Source organism: Nomascus leucogenys, chromosome 4 (genome assembly GCF_006542625.1).
Source record: "Nomascus leucogenys isolate Asia chromosome 4, Asia_NLE_v1, whole genome shotgun sequence".
Taxonomy (NCBI): domain Eukaryota; kingdom Metazoa; phylum Chordata; class Mammalia; order Primates; family Hylobatidae; genus Nomascus; species Nomascus leucogenys.
In genome coordinates, this window is record NC_044384.1 from 1,382,710 (window position 1) to 1,404,014 (window position 21,305).

Sequence of the window (21,305 nt, forward strand, 5' to 3'; positions counted from 1 at the left end):
AGTGTGAGGATGGATGTGGTCTGATATCAGGGGCACAAAATGTGAGGGCAAGGTGCAAAGTCAGCATCCAATCAGAGAGACAGGAACACATGAAAGAAAGAGGCCAAGGTCGAAGCTGTGAACCGCGGGAGATACTGTCAGCTGGTGGGCAGAAGGGCCACGCCCTGTGGCTTCATTCCTGAGATAAACGATCAACAGTGTGGGTTCTGGAAGGACAGGGCAGATGGGTAAGCTCCTTCTTGCAGGGAGCATCCCCTGTTCCTGGAGACGCTGATGGTCCGGGACCACTCCCTCCCTTGGCTTGTAAATGGGAGATTTTGGAGACAGAAGTAGGGCAGCTATTCCCTTATGAGCAGAGCAGTTTATTGAATGTATTTTGACAGTAGCCTCTGGGTTCAAACGCTGGGTTCAAACGCTGGCTCTGCCACTAGACACATGACTCCTGGGAAAGTCACTGGCTGGTACATGCCTCAGTTTCTCCCTGTGTAAAGTCAGAACAGCTGTACCTGCTGTGTGGGGCGGCTGTGAGGACAGAGTGAGAGGATACCCAGAAAGAGCCTGGGCTGAGACCCAGCGGGCGAGGGGTCACCACCTGCTGCTGTCTGGTTTCGAAGTTGCGTCCATTGCAGCCGCTTGTGGTCGTGATGTGGATGAGGAGCTGAGTCTTCTTTGCCCCTTTAAAGGGGGAATGTGGGTTTCAGGAACACGTCAGCTCGGAGTCATTTCTGTGTCTGAATCCGCTTCATACACACACATCTCCAAATACTTAAAATGATTGACAAAACCTTTGAATAAAGCTTGGGAATTTCATCCTGGACATGAATTAGACTCTGAAAAGAGTCTGGGGGTCTTCCCAACTTTTGGGGTGAGGCTAGGTGAGATGACCAAGGGGAAATTTGAGTAGCCAGAGCTCTTTGTCAGTGTTTGAGGAAAACGGTCAAATTCCTTCTGGTTCCCTCAGGAGATCCAGGGTTGCTTCTTCCTCACTTGTAGTTCAATTTCGAAGTCACTTGGAACTCGTGTTTAGAAGCGCCTCGAGGCATTATTTTTACGGAATTAATTTTTCCTGCTGTCCATAAGTGTCCGAGCATCAGAGGGCGGGGGCTGCCTGGGATGGCTCCTGGGATGGCTCCTGGGATGGCTCCTGGGGCCCCTGCCCTGGTCTCTTCCCTTCCCTGTTCTCATCCTCCCATTGGCAGAACCTTCTAGATTCATGGGGCTTTCAGCCTCTTCCTTCCTCTCTGTTTGGCTAGAACAGAAGCATATTCTGAAACACCAGGCAGCTGTCACAAAGCAGAAAACCATCTTTCCCCACAATATCCCACCGCCAGAGCTGCACTGTGTGTTAACTGTCAGTCCAGGAAACTAATAGAACGTTTCCAGTGATAGACTCCATTCAAAGTTCTTGTTTTTACATACACTGCGGCAATGTGCAACTCTGTTTCCAGGCGATGTGGGTGATCTCTGTCCTTTCTAGAGAAAACACAAGTAAGAAATAAAACTTGCCTGCAAGACTTACCAGATTTAGCGTTGAAAAATAACATTTCCAGGCTATAGGCTGACGGGAGGTAGTGGCTCTTTCAAATTCTCTATATTGAGAAAGGCAAAAATTTTGAGTGAAAAAGAGCACATATTTTCAAGTTCTGAAATAGGGTGAAATACTAGTCTGCAAAGTGATCCTCTGAGCTTGGGTTTCCTTATCTATAAAAAAGAGGGCAAATATATCCCGATGTTGAAGATTAAGCAAACGTCCTAGAGGGCACCGGGCGTCTGTGGGTCACGGGCAGTGCTATGATTGTTATCATTGTGATGCCACGGATGCCCACATACAAGTTCCCTGTGCGGCGTTCCTTTCTAAGCCCTCTCTAGCAGCCGGAAGCACAGAAAGGCTGGACATTCAAGTCTTTGCTGCCGGCTGGGGCTGGAGGAGGGAGTGGCCGTGACCGTTCTCCTGGGAGCGGGTGGCTCCGGGGCCCTCCAGTTCCTGCTGTTTGGGAGGTAACATTTAAATGTATTTACATTCTATTCTTAATCAAGGATGTTCATCAAACCCATTTGGGCAACTTGATATTAAAAGAAGAACAGAGTAATCTTTATGGGAATCATGCTGTGCAGAAAGATGAAGTCAAGATTGTGGCGTGCTTAGGCGGAAAACATTAACAAACCTTCCGAGGGTCCAAGCCTCAGGATGCGGGGGAAGGAGTAACAAGGGGGCCCCGAGTGCTCACTGAAGCCTCGTCTCATTCTCAAGCCCAGCCAGGCCACCCGTGAGCCGCGAGCCCATTAGGAAAACAGCTGCCTCCAAAGAACCCGGCTGCTGCTTCCGTGAATGATCTGGAAAGAGGCACCGTCAATCCCAGCAATGGGGCTTAAGTGTTTGCCGGGCAAGGGGAGAGTCCCGTGAGCGCCCTTTGAAGTGTCTTTTACTGAAGGTAAACATCTGAAGAACGTAAAAGCGGCTCTTCTTTCCAACGAGTCACTTTGTTGGAGCGGGTGGGAGGGTGGGGGGCCTGGTGAAAGGAAAAGCAATAAAGGAATCCTTATGACAGCAATTTGCACATTCACTGCTCTTTGATATGTTAACTAGATTTTTTAAAATGGAATTCTTTGTCTCCTAGAGGTCCTGGGCAGTGATGGCCATGGTGAGCCCTAGAGGGGACTCCTCTTCTGATGGACAGCCTCTGTGAACCTGTGACTTTGTCGAAAGCGATTTGAGTGAAGGCAGGCTCCTCACCGCACCAGCGCAGTAACTGATGGGGGTGGGGTGGGCATGCGGACGAGAACCAGCCGATCAAATGCGGAATCCATGGGTGGTGAACTCTCAGCTTCCACAAGGCCTCTGTGAATCTTGGATTTTTTTTTTTTAAACAGAACTTTTCCATTCTGAAAGTTAGCAATGCTGTAAAGTACGAGGCTTTAAATACTTTATTTTATGTCATGGATATCATCTGAAGACCAAACAGCTCTGGATTTCCAAATTTAGCACTTTTTCCTCTGAAGGAGAGGCTGATCCATCATGTTAAAATATCTGACTGGCATGTGGAACTCAGTAATTTATGTTACTGAAACGCGGTGTGTGACAGAAGCCAAGAGCAGGCTGCACAAATCAGAGAAAAGCCGCGGCTTTAGGAACTTGTTGAGTTGAGTTGGGAGATTGTTTTCTGCAACGGTGTCTGGTTTTGCTAAAACTCGAGCCATGCCACACCTTTGAAACATCATCAGCTTCCCAATGGCAGATGAAATGAGGCCGATTTTCAAACTGTGCCCTCAGAGTTGGTATTTATCTCCCTTGCAGGCAATAGGAGCCAGGCCTTTGAGTAAAGAGACACCACCAGGCAAGTGGAATCGCGAAGAGACCTGCATGTGTGTGAGAGAACAGGGCAGCGACGGGCGTGCTTCCAGAAGGAGCCAGCGCCCGATGGAAGGAAGGCGGGCACAGAGCCACGGCCACGCTGGCCCAGGGGTCAGGAGGAAAACCTTGCTTTTGGTCACATCGCATTTCCAGTCCTGTGCTCGGCGTGGCTGTGAGCCTTGTAAAAATAATAATAATAACAATTATAAGAACGGCCCCAGCATTAGCAGCCCCGATGCTGGCTGAGCGCTGGTCACATCCAGGCCCGCACCAGACCCCTCGCCTGCGCTCCCTGACCGCCCCAAACCCAGGAGGCAGGTGCTGTGCCAGTCGCCAGCGCTGTGTAAAGGGCCTTGTTCACGGCACCAGTGGCGTAAACATAAGGCCCCAACGGAATTTGTCATTTGCGGTGGGTCCCAGATGCCTTGTTTTAGGCACTCACCCCGCTGTATCTGAGCCAAACAGATTGGAAACCTGCATTAATTCCTGCAAGCACCTAGGGGTGTTACTGAGTCCACACAGCTCCCAGCGCAGGAGAGGGACGCCCTCTGTGATAGACCTGCTGTCTCTGTGGCCCAGCACCCAGAAGGGAGTGGGGAGCATCTCTGGGTCCACCTGTGACCGCGGATTCTTCTCAGCAGCCCCTTCCCCTGAGAATATCTTCCCTCACCTCCACACCACACTTGGGCTCATGTCCCATGAGCGGAATGTCACCTATTTTTAAACAGAAAGGAAATAAAAGCAGAAGACTAGAACCAAGCACATTGGGGTGCATTGCGTGGGGACAAGGATGGCATTTTTTCACAAAGCCTTCACTTTCTCACACACCGTGAGTGTGGTGGGCGCAGGACGCACACCTGCTGTGAGTAGGACAGGTTTTCTGTGGGTTGCCGCCTGGTGTGTGGAGGCCTTGGCAGCCTGGACTGCATCCTGTTCCCTTCGTCCATTCTCGCAGCCCCCTGCCCGCCTCTCGGGATCTCCATGGCCCGTTTGTTGCCACCTGGCCTGATACCTTGGTCGTGGCGGCGCTAGTGTCTGTCCTGCTCATGGGGCATCGCCTGTCACAGAACAGACGCTCGTGGGAGTGGATTCACATGAACCACGGACCCATGGATGGTGAGCGAGGCAGCCGGTGCAGGGACCTGGGAGGGAGCACAGCCTGGCGGCATCTGCTGGGCACCAGGGCGGGACACAGGTGATGCACGCGCCCTCCGAGAGGGCTGGAGGGCCCTTAGGTCTGGCTGGAGACGGAGCCCGTGGTTGATGTTTGGGGCAAGGTTGGCAAGTGTGGGAGCCCGTGTCCCTGAGGCAGCGCCCGGACCTCTTCCAGCCGTCTCACAGCCAGCACGGCCTTCTCCGTCCCCTGGGGCTTCCCCTCCCACTTCCCTGCAGCAGAGGGGTCGCGGTGCGGCAGGTCGGGTCGGGGCCCCAGAGCTTGTGTGGTGCGCAGGGCACTGGACCTGCTCCAGGGGAGCTGCGTGTAAATCACATTGAAACAAGAGGTGCTTTGATTCCCCATTTACTCAGGAAGCTTAGACACATATATTTTTGAAAGAACTTAGAGATAAATAGTGTTTTGGGGAACAGAATCCCTTTGCAGTGCGCACGGCTATTCCTGGTTTATCGTTTTCTCATGTAGGCTTTCTAGGCAGCAGTGTTTTCTTTCCCCTTCTCGTATCTGAGGCGTATCTGTGGGTTGGTATCAGAAGGACGTATACGGTAAATGTCTTGAGTTCACAATCCACGTATTTCATAAGGTAATTACTTATTGCTGTTAGATTTTAAGGTTTTGAATAATGTAACTTGTCTCCCTCCCTCCCTTTCTTCCTTCCTTCTATCCTTCCTTCCTTTCTTTTTCACTTCTTTTCTTTTTAAATCTTATTCTGACCTTAATCCTTTAAATATCTAGCACAGTCCTTTAAGTATCCATGTAGAAATGTCATACTGTTGAATTAATGACTAACCTGAGTCATAAACAGGCCTCCTTGTTTTCCAGCCAGCTGGCCGTGTGCCTCCACAGATCAACCAATTACCTGGTTAATCCGTGCCCTAATGCCTTCCGTAAACATGTGCTGAGTGCTCACTGTGTGTCAGGCACAGCCCTGCCCTTGGAAACACAGGAACAAGTGGGATCCAGTCCCTGTTCTCAAGGGGCTGATGGTCTAAAAGAGAGGGAGAAGCGGAAAGTGGTGGTAAAGTGGGGCACGTGTGACAATAAAGACATTTGGTTTGGTGGAGCGAAAGGACAGAGTGACCCTTTCCTGGGGTGTGGGGGGCCCAGAGAGGGAGAGGTTCTGCCTGCTCCTGAGTGGCGCATGCTGGTGGGTTTCAGGACCAAAAGCACGAGCCCGGGGCTCAGCAGCTGTGCAGACACTGTGCCCGCAGCGAGGAGGCGGGAGAAGGGGAGCCGGGAGGGACGGGCTGTGCCCACAGGCACCAGGAGCCCACAGCCCACCCTGCTCGCTCCACACGCAGGACCCAGCTCCCTTGGCGTGTGGGGCCTCTGTGCAGGGAGACTCCTCTCTTCCTCCTGAAATTGGCCCAATATTCTGAGCAGCTCACTGAAACACATGACTAAACACTACTTTAAAATGACCTTGTTTATAATTTTCCCTTCGAAAGTCGGATAGATTTCGGCTTATTTGCACGGGGGTGGTGAGAGGCACACAGGTTGCTGTGTCTGTGAACCTTCTCTTTCTGCTGATAGCGGGCTTTGATTAGGGGAGCTGCGCTGCCTTCAGCCTAGAATCCCACTCTGCTGCGTGAAGGGCTTCTGAGCCAACTGCCGCTCTGTGCCCAGGAACTCCGACCTTATCCTCCCTGAAGACCCCAGAGTGGGAAGGGGTGCAGGGCTCAGGTGCACCTGCTGGTGTGGCTCCAGCCTTGTCCTCTTCCTCTGTAAGGTGAGGTGGCTGGGCAGGTGGTCTCCAAGAGTTGCATCCAGCTGTAAGGGTCTAGGATCATAGCGGGCTTTGGTATGTTTCCTTGAATGCAAATCTTTGGCAAATTCTTTTATTCCAGGGTCCCCCACCCCCTGGGCCATGGATGCATGCTGGTCCATGGCCTGCTAGGAACCCAGCGGCCCAGCAGGAGGTGAGCGGCGGGCGAGCGAGCGAAGCTTCCTCTGTATTTATAGCCGCCACCCGTCACTCACATTACCACCTGAGCTCCGCCTCCCGTCAGATCAGCGGTGGCATTAGAATCTCATAGGAGTGCGAACTCTATTGTGAACTGCGCATGTAAGGGATCCAGGCTGAGCACTCCTCATGAGAATCTAATGCCTGATGACCTGTGACTGTCTCCCATCACCCCTAGATGGGACCGTCTAGGTGCAGGAAAACAAGCTCAGGGCCCTCACTGATTCTATGTTATGGTGAGTTGTAGAATTATTTTAATTATATGTTATGGTGTAATAATAATAATAGAAAGAAAGTACACAATAAAAGTAATGAGCTTGAATCATCCTGAAACCACCCCCACTGCTCCCCATCCATGGAAACCCGGTCTCCATGAAACTGGTGCCTGGTGCCAAAAAGGTTGGAGACCACTGTTTTTATGAATGAAGTTCTGGAACAATTCTCAGGTTGAAGAATTTGTGTAACTGTCAGGATAACACTTCATAAGTAAAGCTTAAAGCTGACTTAAGCCCCCAGATAGCTACTGTGAGGCTCTTTCTCTTTACCCGAGAGTCGGCGTGTGTCACAGTACCTGACGGCTCAAACCGTTAGTGAGGTGCGACCCCGTCAGGACGCTGCCCGGGACTGGATCACGGTCACCAAGCCGTCGGGGGCTTAGGGGATTCTGCTCCTGGATGGCTGCAGTTTCTCAGGCTTCCTGTAACACGTGCTGCTGTATTCTGGACTCCAAGGTGCTGTCCAGGTACAGGGCGTTGTTTCAGAAGCAGTTCTAGGCAGTGACAAAAAGTGATGGAAAAAGTGGTACAGGCAATTTTGAGGTGGTGCTGTCTTGATCCACTCATGTGCCCTTTAAAGTTAAGATTATACATAAAACGTTTCTTAATAGAAGTCCCATTTCTCAGGACAATTTTTTCTTTTTCTTGAGATAGGGTCTTGCTCTGTCATCCAGGCTGGAGTGCAGTGGCACAGTCACAGCTCACTGCAGCCATGACCTCCTGGACACAAGCCATCCTCCCACCTCAGCCTCCCAAGCAGTTGAGACTACAGGCCTGCACCACCAGGCCTGGCTAATTTTTGTATTTTTTGTAGAGGCAGAGTCTTGCTATGTTGCCCAGGCTGGTCTTGAACTCCTGGGCTCAAGTAATCCTCCTGCCTTGGCCTCCCAAAGTGCTGGAATTGCAGGTAGGAGCCACAACATCTGGCCAGGACAATTTTTGAAAGCATCTGACTCAACTCTGGCCAATAAGTGTGTGACTATGCATGCATGTGTGTGCGTGTGTGTGTGCATGTGGTGCCTGGGCCTGTGTATGTGTGAATGTGCAGGTATGTGTGCACGTGTGTGTGCATGTATGTGGCATAAATATGAATGTGCACATGTGCATGCATGTGGGATGTGTGTGAATGTGCAGGTATGTGTGCATGTGTGTGTGTGCATGCATGTGGTGTGTGCATGTGCACTACTGGGTTGGGTTGATTTAGCTGCATATTATCTACCTTTGTGTTAGTTATAAAGAAAATAATTTTATCTCAGAAGTAAGAGCTTTACAGAAAGTCACATTGACAAGCTGATGAATATTGAGGTACCTTATAAATAGCACCGCTGCCATCACAAGAAGGGGGTATGCTACGCATCGTTGTGATTTGTGTGATGTTCCGCGTCCTGGGAGATTGGGTAAGGCTCAGGATCTCAGGCGCAGTGCGGGGTCCTCTGAGTGGGGTCCTCTGTGGGCTGCCTCAGCTCCCGTTTGTGAAGTGGTGTGAGATCCTTAAAAGCGAGTTTCTGCTGATGCGACAGTGATGGCCATCACGATTGCTGTCTGCTGTAGTTACTCTCAGGGAGTTTGTCTTTCCATAATGACCACTTCTTCATGCCCACATTCTCATACTGGGAACAGCTGAGGAAACTGAAGCTAAGTAAGACTAACTACTACTAGTCCTGTGGGTAGTGAGTCTTTTGGGTGGATAATTCCAAAGACTTTATTCTCCAAACAGCCTTTCCACTGGGGTTTGCAGATTTGAGTGATAGACAGTGGAGAATTTATTCTTATTTTTTAGTTCAAATCTTCACTGCACCAAATAGCTATCAGATGGCTCTCTGTGGAAGATGGGATTAAAATGCAGGTCCTTGTTCAAGCAAGAGGAATGATCTCATTTAAATGGTTGAAGAATAAGCACAGCATGAACGCTGTTTCATCATTGTTAAGCCCAGCTTTGTGCTCATTACTGAAGAGAAGACACCTTAATTTTTGCTGTGAGAAGCCAAAGAATCAAGTGGTTGGTCAAATTAAGAAGAGGCCATCCATCCATCTATCCATCCATCTGTGCAACTGCTGAGGACTGAGGCAACGCGGCCGGGTACTGGTTACCAAAAGCAAACTTAATTGCCAATTATGGGATCACAGACACCTGAAAACCCTGGCGCCGGGAAGTTCGCTGAGAAACACCTACCTCGGGTGTTTTAGTGAATTTAAGGACTATAATAAAATTGAGGCAAAGGACAAATATTTGTTTGCACGTATGTGAAATCTCTTTCTAAGTGGTCTAAGGAATTAGAGGTGCTGTGTGTGTGTGTGTGTGTGTGTGTGTGTGAAGGATCATTATGAGGACAGTCAGGACTGTTCTAAAAGCTTTGCAGGGCATTTTTCCTGTTCTGTTTTTAGTGGCTTGTTAGGAAGGGGCCCTGGTGGAGGCTCAGGGCTGGCCATTCAGCCCCCAGCTCAGCCCATGCTTTCCTTCCTTATCTTTACAGAGGAATTCATCCAGGCTCTGAGCCACAGGCCTTCCATGTAACGAAGCCCACACGTGTGCATAACAGAAACACATATGTCTTTATGCATCTATGTAAAATGCACACTACCAACAATTGTTATGGGGGTAATTCTGCTCTATGAAGTTGTAGCCAACACTGAAATAGTGAACTGAGGCCATTGCTCCTAGGTGAAATACATGGTCAGGTTCCTGAGAGCCTCCAGTCACAACAGTTTCATCAGCCAGTTAATACATAATTTTGTTTAACGTGTGTTTTTGTTTGAAGATGCTTTATTTAGTATCTACTATTGATTCATTAGCATTGAACTCAGGGCCAGCAACGCCGTAGCTTGTGATGAACAAAGCTTCTCTACTTGCGTGTTTTCCCTGCACTAGGCAGTGCTCCAGCACCACACTTGGGGAGGTTTTAAACAGCGAAGTCTGCAACCGCACTAAACAGATGGGGAAAGACACTTGTTTGGAGTCTGTCAGCTGAGGAAGGCCGTGTGTCACCCTGAGTGGCCTCAGCTGGGATCGAGAGTGTTGGTGACTCATTTTCTGCTGCTCCGTGCATGTCCTCCACTGACTGCAAAAGTGCCGCAAGTATTGATTTTGGGGTTACAGATAAATTTTAGAGAGTGGGCACATTTGCAAATAAAGAATCCGCAGATAATGAGAACTGACCATATCTGATTATATGTAACCTGAAAGGTAGGCGAGGTCAGATATTATTTCTGTATGTAGGGGAAACGCTAAGTGCCTATCCTGGCAGTGGGAAGTCAGCTCACACGGTATAAAAGGCATCTCACATTCTGAGAGTTGGCAACATTGAGGATTTTGCTTCTGAACATTGCAGTTCTCTTCTTTCCCCATCTTTGCAAAGCCACTTCCAGCCTCTGCATTGGGGTTGTCATGTGACCCATAGAAGGAGAAATACTTATTTCTGATCTAAGCCGATCTCCCGGACATTTACCAATGTTCCTTTCCACTGCATTGACTCAGTTAAAACACTGAACCTGCCTGGATCCTTCTCAATTCTGCATTTCCTCAAGGTCGAACGTCTGGTGTGGTTGTCAACTAATATTTTATAGCTAAGGAATAAGAAAGAAAAATACATAACTATGAATATCTGTGGGTTCTACTGAGCTCCCGTTACTGTTTGGATGTGAGTCTGAAGCAGAGGCACAGGACAGCGACTCACATCCCTGCTAGTGACATAGTGGGTTTTTCTGTTGATTTGTTATTGTTTTTTATTATTGGCCTTAGCATTACTCTCCAAGACAATGAATATGCAATAGGAAAAATGTCCTGGCCTCATTGGCAGTGCATTATTTTTGAGAATCCAGCTCTGCAGCATTGAGTGGAGCCATTTCCATTTTACCCACATTCCATCAAGGGTTCGTCTTTTGCATCCCCGAGCAATTGCATAACTCTAATATTGACCTTAACTGAAGTCCTTTGTTTTCACCCTAACAGCCCGAAGCATTAAAAATGCGTGTTTACTTAATTTGTCCTGGCATGCAGTGTAATTACAAGCAGTTTGTTTTCTCTGTTGTAAAATATGGTCTGGAGAAGGAATAAAGTAACGTGGAAAATTAACATTGTGATGTACTGTATAGTGGAATAACACTAAAAACACTTAGCAGTGTTAGTACTGGAGGTGCTATTTGTGTTGTGTGCAAGAGCCATAAAGAATTAAATGCCTCCTTCTAAACTATATTTGCATGATTTTCAACTGCAGTAAAATTAATCTGGTCTGCCTCTAAGAATAAGCAACACAACAACAACAAAATCAAAGACCCACAGCGTTGACTGGCGCTCTTGTACTCTGAAGTGATGCTTCTATGTTTGTGCAACCCCACATTGGTTTAATGGGATTAATTGCGGGACAGCAATCCTTGGTGGAGTCCCAGAGGTGGCTGAAGGGCTTGTGTGTCCGTGGTCGAGTCCCTGGGACTCCAGCAGGGGTGTCCTTTGGGCCAGTTTCAGTTGGAAATGTGGCTGGCGGGGCCAAGCTTTGCCTCTTCCAGCTGTCCTGTTGCCCTCATCCCTGTTGGCTGGAAAGGTCTTGCCTTCTTGGCAGAGTTTACTGCTGCTCTGTCTTGTTCTTGCTGCAAAATGTTTTGTGATGCTCTGTATGAAGGATACTGTATAAATAATAAATTGCACTGTATCATTTATCCAACTTCAAGTGATCACAGAAAGAAACATAATAAGCCTCTTAAAAGAAGGCGAACCAACTCCCCCGTTCGCCTGTGGGGCACGCCGGGACGTTGTCCACATGCCTGAGGGTCTGTACACGTGTGGAAAGTGGCACTTTTGTAGTGAGGCAACACTGCCATTACACACTTCCTCCCAACATCGATTTGTTAGTTTTAAACAGCCCGAGGGATCTGGGTGGCTGAGCGCCACTTCTTCCTTGACATTTGTTCTTCAGCGGCTGACCTGCCTGAAAGTGGCCTTATTCAGGGAGGGTGGCTTTTAATATGGGCTGCTTTAAACCTGGGATTCAGGGGCATCTGAGGCTTTCTGGACCTGCATTTGCTGTGAAACGACAGAGGAGGAGGCTCCTGAGTCCATCACACGCTCAACTTCTCTTGTGAAGAGGGTGGACCTCACAGATCCCCACGGGGAGAACCCATCCCCGAGGAGAGAGGCCTGCTCTGTCCCCTGAAAGAGCACATCCACTCTCCTCTCTCCTCGAGTGGTGGCCGTAGCACATGGCTTTATCTGGCTTTATCTCCACGCCGTCTGACTCCACTTCGTCATCCTCAGGACGGTGGGGTGACTGCAAGGAAGGAGAATGCTTGTTAATATCAGCCAAGGAACAAAAGTCCCCTGAACCTGACAGTGGCAGGAAAATCATCAGGACAGGTCAGGCTCAGCAAGTACCTTAAGAACAATTCCCTCCGTAATTTATGGCCTTTTGGGAATAGAATCAATAGCACTCAAGAAAACGCATCACCCCGATGGCTGTCGCTGTTGGGAGGGTTTCCTGTCTTTGCCATGGTTGTGTTCTGTCTGCCATCCCTGGCTGCGGCCACCTCACTCCCCTCTCAGCATAGGAGACACGTGTGTTTTATCCTCAGTGCTCCGTCTCCTCTGCTGATGTGCACAGCATCTGATGCCTCCTTGAATGTGTGTGTAAATGTGTTGGACCATGAAGGCCTCGGCAAACGTTCCTGAGGCTGCTGCTGGACGAAGAGCGCCTTGGATATTGTCATCACACTGTAGACCCTAGCCCCATATTTATTTTATTTTTTGTTTTGTTTTGAGACAGAGTCTTGCTCTGTCACCCAGGCTGGAGTGCAGTGGTGTGATCTTGGATCACTGCAACCTCTGCCTCCCTAGTTCAAGCAATTCTCCCACCTCAGCCTCCTAAGCAGCTGGGATTACAGGTGCCTGCCACCACACCTAGCTAATTTTTGTATTTTTAGTAGAGATGGAGTTTCGCTGTGTTGGCCTGGCTGGTCTCGAACTCCTGACCTCAGGTTATCCGCCCACCTCAGCCTCCCAAAGTGCAGGATTACACGTGTGAGCCACCGCACCCAGCTCATAGCCCATATTTAGTCACAAATTCCCACCAAGGGTCGGCTCTCAGGGGGCTCCCATGCTGGGCACTCCTGGCTGTCCACACGGTTTGGTTTTGGTGGCTGGCCATGAAAACAGAGGGTGCAGTAGCCTCATCAGGCTGGTGGCCAGCCCCCTGCAAGCTCCCTCTGCCCCTGGCTGCCACTGGCACGAGGCCAGCACAGGCAGAGTCCTGGGGCCAGTGTGGAGGAGGAGACCCCTGCCTGTGCTGTCTCGAAAGGGTCCAAAGAGCCACCAAGTGAGTGCTGGGCCCGGGGAGAGTCAGGAGGCCTGGCCCCGGGGGCCTGTACTGCAATTTGCAGAAACCCAGGGCACTGTTGGGATGGCCCCTGCCGAGGCTTCAGCTCATGGGGTGGGTCTGCGAGATCATGACTGCAGTTTGCTCAGCAGAGCTGGCAGAAGGGCTGCCCCAACAGAGGCAGCGGCTGCGGCTCAGCTGGAGACACCTGAGGGGCCTTGTGGGGATGCAGCTTCAGGTCAGTGTCCTCTCCATGTCAGGGAGCAGATGGCCACACTCGGAACAGTGGGCCCTGAGGCCCCTCCCAGATCCCATCTGGTCCCACCTTTCTCATGACACTCCCCACCTCGGTGGGACATGTAGGCAGAGCAGCTCTGGATGCCCCACGGCCCCAGGGTACCTGGCTCTCCATCTCCTTCCACCCACAAGCTGCGTCTCCATGGGCTGCTTTCTTCAACCTTCCCAATTCCCATCTTGGTCTCCGGCTTATTTTGAGTTTCACGCCAAGTGGATCCATCCTGGGCACTTCCTCGGAACAGCTTCGCTGGGGTCTGCACGGGGTTTCTGCACGAGTATCCTGGGAGGAAGGGTGAGTGTGGACGCTTTGGAGGAAGGAGAGGCTGGAAGGAGAAAGACATCTGTGGGATGGGGCCTCCTGCCCTGAAGCCCTGAGGTTATACAGGTGGCCTCTGTATTCACCCGGGATTGGCCTCAATACCTCCCTCAGATACCAAAAACCTCGGATGCTCAAGTCCCTAATATAAAATGGTGTGGCATGGTGGGTCCTTCGTATCTGGGCTTTCAATCTGAGGCTGTTGAATCTGTGGATATCAACCTAGGGGACAAGGAGGCCGCTGTGCCTATGGCTTCTGCTCTGCCCCTGGCCATTGCTCCCTGGTTAATTTTCCTCACAGCCCTCAGAGCTGCCAGGCCCATCGGCCGACAGTCCATGTGCAGTGAGCAGGGTGACGTGTGTCATTGCCGTGACACCCAGCATGTTAAGGAGAGGCTGGCAAAGACTCTGATGGATGAATTAATGATTCTCAAGACATGCTTTCCAGGGAGGTGACTGCTGGAGAGATAGACAACCTAAAACCCGCCATGCACCCCGCCCTGGGAGCCCCTTCTGCACTCTCCCATGGAGGCCCCTTTCGGGGTTGGGATTCTCAGTAGGCGAGTAAGAAACAAACACCACAGAGGCAAAGATGATCTCTGTGTGCCTGGCTAGTGAGCTGGCTCAAGTCTCTGCACGTGGGTGCCTTTCTCACAGATGGGCTCTCTGAGGGATCTCAAGGGGTCATCCATAGAGAACCCGAGTTGGAGGAGAAGAAGCCAGATGGCCGGCCTCCACCCAGGGCCTATGTGCCATTCACAGAAGGGTCGCACTTCTCTGGGTGGCAGAGGCGTGCCCTGCAGAGGACCATGAGGTCATCAGGCAGAAGGGAAAAGCCGGTGAATTTTTTTTTTGGCTGCTAACAGCTGGAGAGGGTGGATAGATTTTTGACACACTCTAAAAGGTTGTTCATCCATGTCCCTGCAAAGAACATGAACTCATTCTTTTTTATGGCTGTGTAGTATTCCATGGTGTCTATGTGCCACATTTTCTTTACCTAGTCTATCATTGATGGGCATTTGGGTTGGTTCCAAGTCTTTGCTATTGTAAGCAGTGCTGCAATAAACATACATGTGCATGTGTCTTTATAGTAGAAAGATTTATAATCCTTTGGGTATATATCCAGTAATGGGATTGCTGGGTCAAAGGGTATTTCTGGTTCTAGATCCCTGAGGAATCACCACACTGTCTTCCACAACGATTGAACTAATTTACATTCCCACCAACAGTGTGAAAGCATTCCCATTTCTCCACATCCTCGCCATCAAACACTGCATGTTCTCACTCATAAGTGGGAGCTGAACAATGAGAACACATGGACACAGGAAGGGGAACATCACACACCAGGGCCTGTTGGGGGCACAGGGGGCTAGGGGAGGGAGAGCATTAGGACAAATAGCTAATGCATGTGGGGCTTAAAACCAGATGACAGGTTGATAGGTGCAGCAAACCACCATGGCACATGCATATCTATGTAACAAACCTGCATATTCTGCACATGTACCCGAGAACTTAAAGTAGAATTAAAAAAAAAGTTGTTTATCTGCCCCTTTAACTATCTCTGAGTCTCCCTGGGGCAATGCGGTCACTAACTCCTGAAAAGGAGTGTGACTGTCCTTCCAAGGAAGAGGTGCGTGGGCTGTCTTTGCCCATCAACTGCGCCCCTCCAGCCTCCGTTTCCCCTCCCCCATCTCTTTCTCCTGTAAACACTGTCCCATGTCACAGAACCACGTAAAGCTGTGGATGGTGATGGGATGGGCTTTTTCGGCAACAGAGCTGGCACTCCTCATCGCTTCATGGGTTCGCCTGAAGGCATTTGGATTGTTTGAGGTTCTACAAACGGAGAAAGCCTTGTCTGAAGTTTGGGGGTTGTCACTTTATCTTCACTTTATGGTGTCTTGGGATAGTGAAAAGAATCTGGAAGAAACCACGTTTGCGTGTGGATGAGATTACTCAAATCCACAAAAATCTGCAATTGGAGGGACGGGAATGGGTTTGTTGGAAGTGAGGCTTCCTGCCATTTGATCTCACAGGTTCTCGTCAACTGAACGGGAAGGGCGGGATATCCAGGCTTTGCACAGAAAGCTGTGGTCGGAGGTAGGCCATGCCCACCAAAAGTTCCAGGGGTGCCCCACACCTCCCAGCCTCCCTTGGCAATGAAGGTGGGGAAAAGGCAGTCGTCCCTTCAGGGAAGGGGCAGGTAGGAGCTGGAGACCCTGCCTTTCCTCCCCGATGGTGATAAACATGGGATCCTGGGTGCCGGATGGAGCTGAGTGAAAAATTGCCATGCTCTGGGTGAAGCTGCTGAGACGGAGGGTGCACGTGTTACTGTGGCACAGCCTACTCCACCCTGACTAATCTGAGGAATTGCCACTTCTCCTGCTGCCTCTCACTGTACCTCATTCCTGTCCTACCCTCCATTGTGACACCAACTCCCCATTTTTGTCCCTGGAAACAACTTTAAATTTGTTGGTTGTTTTGGGTCAGGTAAGTTAATATCTGATAGCATCTGTGAGACTTCAGTGGCCAGAGAGAAGCACCCAGATGGCTCTTGTTGGCCTGGTTGTGTCCTGACGGGGTGGGTGATCGGGCTGTCCGTGTGATGTGATGATTGTGTCTTGGCTCTGTACCTGTTGGGCCAGGCAGCCTCAGCGAGTGTCCTGGGGAACATGTGCCCTGCATCTGGTGAGTGAAGCTGGCCCCAGCCAAGTCCCAGCCACCCCCGGGCCTGGCGTTCTGTAACTCTGGGATCCATTCTTTCTGTAGCCTAGGGGCTGGGGCAGTCACAGAGCAGCCGGGACGAAGCAGCTGGCTCCAGGCCTCCCAGCTGCCACCACAGCCTCCAGGAGACCACCCCTTTTCCACGCCAGGAGATTCTATTAATGTCATCCATTCAGGTGCTGAGTGAGACCAAGTAGACCTGGCACTGAGACATATTTCCAAGTTCAATGAGGTGTTTTCCAGTTTGAATCCCACAACCTGTGCTATTTAAAGGAAACTGACCTAGAAAAAGCAAAATAAAAATATTCTGAAAATTAGATGATAGTGATTTGCATTTGTGTTAAAATTGATAAATAAAAGAGAATTTTGTAGCCTGATTTGAAGATGTGGCTCTTTGGTTATTAATTCTGCCAAAAGTGTATTTGGTAGGAGCACTGAAATTCGGCACCAATTCAGTAAGTGTGTTACTGAGGACACACAAGGAACCCGAGAGTCCTGAGGCCAGAAGAGGGAATGCAGCAGGTGGGACAGAGTCTGGTGTTGAAGAGACACAGTGGCCGACCAGTCAGCAAGGATGAGTGCAGGGAGGGAGTGAGGGAGGCTGGTCAGCAAGGATGAGTGCAGGGAGGGAGTGAGGGAGGCTGGTCAGCAAGGTGAGTGCAGGGAGGGAGCGATGGGGGCCAGGTGCCGGCCATGGGGCTGCTACCCCGTGGCTGGTTAGGGAAGACATCATTGAGCTGAAATCCTGATGAATGGGGAGGCACAGGCAGGGAGAGGAGATGAGAGTTAGGGGAGGTGACGGCAGGTCCCACAGTCTTAGTCACAAAGTGGAGACGGATGTCCCGGATTTGGAGAGACAGCAGCTTAGTTAGGATGGACGAGTTTGGATATCAGCAGGTGGACACCTCCGAGGTCTCCTTCTTTCCTTTCCAGAGTCCACTGTGAGTCTGCGACGATCTGAGACAGCTGTCCTTTGTGGGCGACTCTGTGCCCGGGTCGAGTTTCCGACCTTGGGAGCCCACATCTGCCTGAATGCGACAGTGGGACTCACACCTGCAGTCAGTGCTTTTTCCTAGAAGTGGCCGCACCACTTCCTCGAGGCCTGCATGCTGGAGCCGGCCGGCTGGCCCCGCTAAATGCAAAGGAGGCTGGGGCGTGGCTTCCTGAGCCGTGGATGGACATGGGGAGAAGGAGGGTTGTCTCCTAGGGCAGGTAGGGGCTTAGCTGTGCAGAAAGCAGTCATGCAGGAACTTGGGAAGTCACTGAGATTTGTAAGCAAGTGCATGTGTGTGCGCGTGTGGGTGTGTGTGGTGGGATGTGATTAAGATTTGTGAGCAAGAGCTTGTGTGTGTGCGTGTGTGGTGGGAAGTCACTGAGATTTGTGAGTGTATGTGTGTGTGTGCGCGCGCATGTGTGGTGGGAAGTCACTGAGATTGTGAGTGTGTGTGCAGTGGGACGTCGCTGACATTGTGAGCAGTGCGTGTGTGTGTGCTCATGTGCAGTGGGAAGTCACTGAGATTGTGAGAGCATGTGGTGTGTGCACGTGTGTGTGGTGGGACGTCGCTGAGATTGTGAGTGAGTGCATGTGGTGTGCTGTGTGGGTGATGTCCTGGATTGTGAGTGCATGTGTGTGTGCACGCATGTGTGTACAGTGGGACATCACTGAGATTTGTGAGTGCATGTGTTGTGCTGTGTGCAGTGGAAGTCACTGAGATTTGTGAGGGTGTGTGTGTGCACGTGTGTGGCGGGACGTCGCTGAGATTGTGAGTGAGTGCATGTGTGTGTGGTGTGTGGTGTGATGTCACTGAGATTTGTGAGTGCATGTGTGTGTGCATGCATGTGTGTGCAGTGGGACGTCACTGAGATTTGTGAGTGTGTGTGTGTGTGTGTGTGGTGGGACGCCACTGAGATTTGTGAGTGCATGTGTGTGTGCACACATGTGCAGTAGTACATTGCTGAGATTTGTGAGTGCATGTGTGTATGCACACGTGTGCAGTAGTACGTTGCTGAGATTTGTGAGTGCATGTGTGTGTGCATGTGTGGTGGGAAGTCACTGAGATTTGTGAGTGAGTGCGTGTGTGTGTGCATGTGTGGTGGGATGTCACTGAGATTTGTGAGCAAGTTGGAGTGTGTGTGTGGTGGGATGTCACTGACATGTATGTGTGTGTATGTGCAGTGGGAAGTCACTGAGATTTGTGAGTGCATGTGTGTGTGTGCGTGTGTGGTGAGAAGTCACTGGGATTTGTGAGTGCGTGTGTGTGTGCATGTGTGGTGGGAAGTCACTGAGATTTGTGAGCGAGTGTGTGTGTGTGTGGGAAGTCAGAGATTTGTGAGTGCGTGTGTGTGTGGTGGGTGGGAAGTCACTGGATTGTGGTGTGTGCGTGGCATGTGTCGGAGTCACTGAGATTTGTGGGGTGCGAGTGGTGGCATGGTGTGAGGTGCACGTTGTGTGGTGTGGTGGTGTGTGGTGTGGTGGGACGTCACGATTGTGGCGGTGGGGTGGTTGGTGGTGGTGGGACATCACTGAGATTTGTGAGCGAGTGTGTGTGTGAAGTTGCTGGTGTGAGGATTTGTGAGCAAGTGTGTGCATGTGCGTGCATGTGTAGAGGGAGGCGCTGAGACTTATGCTGCTAGGATGAGCTGAGTCACAGGTTTGAGGGTGCCTCTGGCTGAAGTATGGATTGAAGGGGTGGCTGTGCGTAAGTGGTCTGTCTAGAGGCCCCTGCTCTATCCCAGGGTAATGAGGCCCATGGAAGCTGGAACCAGCAGTGTGGTGCTGGTGAAATGGTTGGATCCTAGGGCCCCGGTTTGCACCAGGGACGGACTGGGTGCCAGGAGCTGAGAGGCCCCCTTGGCGGAGCGCTGGCTTTGGTGGGAAGGAGGTAACTCCGGTTTGGGTTTGAGCTGAGGTCGCTTTATCCTAGGGTGGTGAGGACAGCATTTCACCTCCAGCAGCCCCTCAAGAGCCCTGACCAACGCCTGGTGGGGAGGTGGTGTGGGGCGGGAGCAGAGTGCAGCCTCAGAGCAGGTCAGGCCCCCACGGGGCTCAGAGCCAGGCACCGACCCTCCGTCCTCCGGCATCTCCTTCCTCCCACTGCAGGCCGCGGGCAATAACACAGCGCCAGGTGAGCCAGGGGCCTGCTGCTCAGTGAGTGCTCAATACATGCAGCCTGTGGGGCCTGGAGGCCACGGACGTTTGCTGCGTTCATAATAACTTCCACAGCTAATGGAGTCTCAAAGCTTGTTTACTTCATTTTAAGAAGCACTGATATTTCCCTTACTATAATTTACCCCACATTAACTTAAGCATGATGGGGTCTGTGTTTCGGATGCGCATGTGTAACTCTCATTAAAGCTAATTGGAGCTGTGTGCGTGCGTGGAAAACGCAGGGTCCTCCTGCCTCCCGCAGCAGAGAGGCCGGCCTGGGAGTCGCCGATTTGCCAGGCTCTTCTTCAGGAGGTTCCCGCTCTGCTTTTGAAGAGGACAGGGGCCACCACTGAGTCTTGAAATGATGTCAAGGGTAATGGCCAAAAAAAAAAAAAATCCGTAGTGACACAGTGTGGGGTCACAGAATTGGCAGAGCCACGGTTTTATGCTTTGCTCATTGATAATTATGAAAATCTTTTGGAGAGGAGAAAAATATTTTCTGAAAAATTTCAACAGAAATCTTACTTTCACATAATTAATACACTACGGGAATAAAATTCCAGTGTAAAACGTAAACGTGTTTTTCTTTTCGCCTTCCGTGTAATTTGCAATTGTGTATCTATCACATAATAAATGACAGGCAATGTTCGTAAAAGAACCCAGAGGCCTTGCGTAGCCCAGGCGGGAATTGGTAGCCTATAAAATATTGAGGGCGGCTTTCAGGTTAGTAGCAATGTGAAAATGCACGTAATAGAAGCAGGCACCATTAGTTAAGTTTCATATTCTATTCATATAAATATTTCAGGCTTCTCTCTTTTGCCATCCTATGACATTAGACACCTGCAGAGTAGCAGCATCTCTTTTAAAATCCTGGATAAACTATGACACAGGCCTTCATGGAAATGATTTTCCCTTTAGTGATGGACTCATAGGCATTTTACTTTAAACAAGTGTCATTTCCTGGCCGGTCACAGTGGCTCACACCTGTAACTGCAGCACTTTGGGAGGCTGAGGTGGGAAGACGGCTTGAGCTCAGGAGTTTGAGATCACCTTGGGCAACATGGTGAAACGCGTCTCTACAAAAAATGTAAAAATTTTCTGGTCACGGTGATGCACCCCTGTGGTCCCAGTTACTTGGGGAGGCTGAAGCACGAGGGTGGCTTGAGTCTAGGAGGCGGAAGTTCTAGTGAGCCAAGATCAGACCACTGCACTCCAGCCACTGCGCTCCACTGGATCTGAGCAACAGATCCAGATCCCATCTCAAAAAAAAAAAAAAAAAAGTTTTTTCCTTTTGTTTTAATTCACACCATAAATGTTTCATCTCCCCCTGCCTGTGCCGGGTGGTGATGCGGCTCTGACACTCATCACCAGCTGTCACATGCTCTGGGCGGCACGGCCACACGGCGGTTATGATTTCTGTAGCTTCCCTTCTGGGGGAATTTGAATTCTTTTGGAAATGATATTTTTGAGTGTTGATCTCAGAGTCACTGTGCCTGGTGTTGGAAACGTGGCCGGCTTCTGGGCAAACATTTAACACAGAGAGTGGCTCTGCCCTGGAAGGAGGCCTGTTGGCAGCACCAGCCGAAAGGATGCCCCGTGGTCCCTCGTGCCCAGGGTGGGCCCAGCTCTCCTCGGTCCGTGGTCAGTCACACGGGAAACCACACGTGGGCAGGGCTTGTTGGAAACATGCTTGCGGAGGTCCTGGGAGCTGTGAGAGCCTTGGCGATGACGCGCTTCCGTCCCGCCTTCGTGTCTGC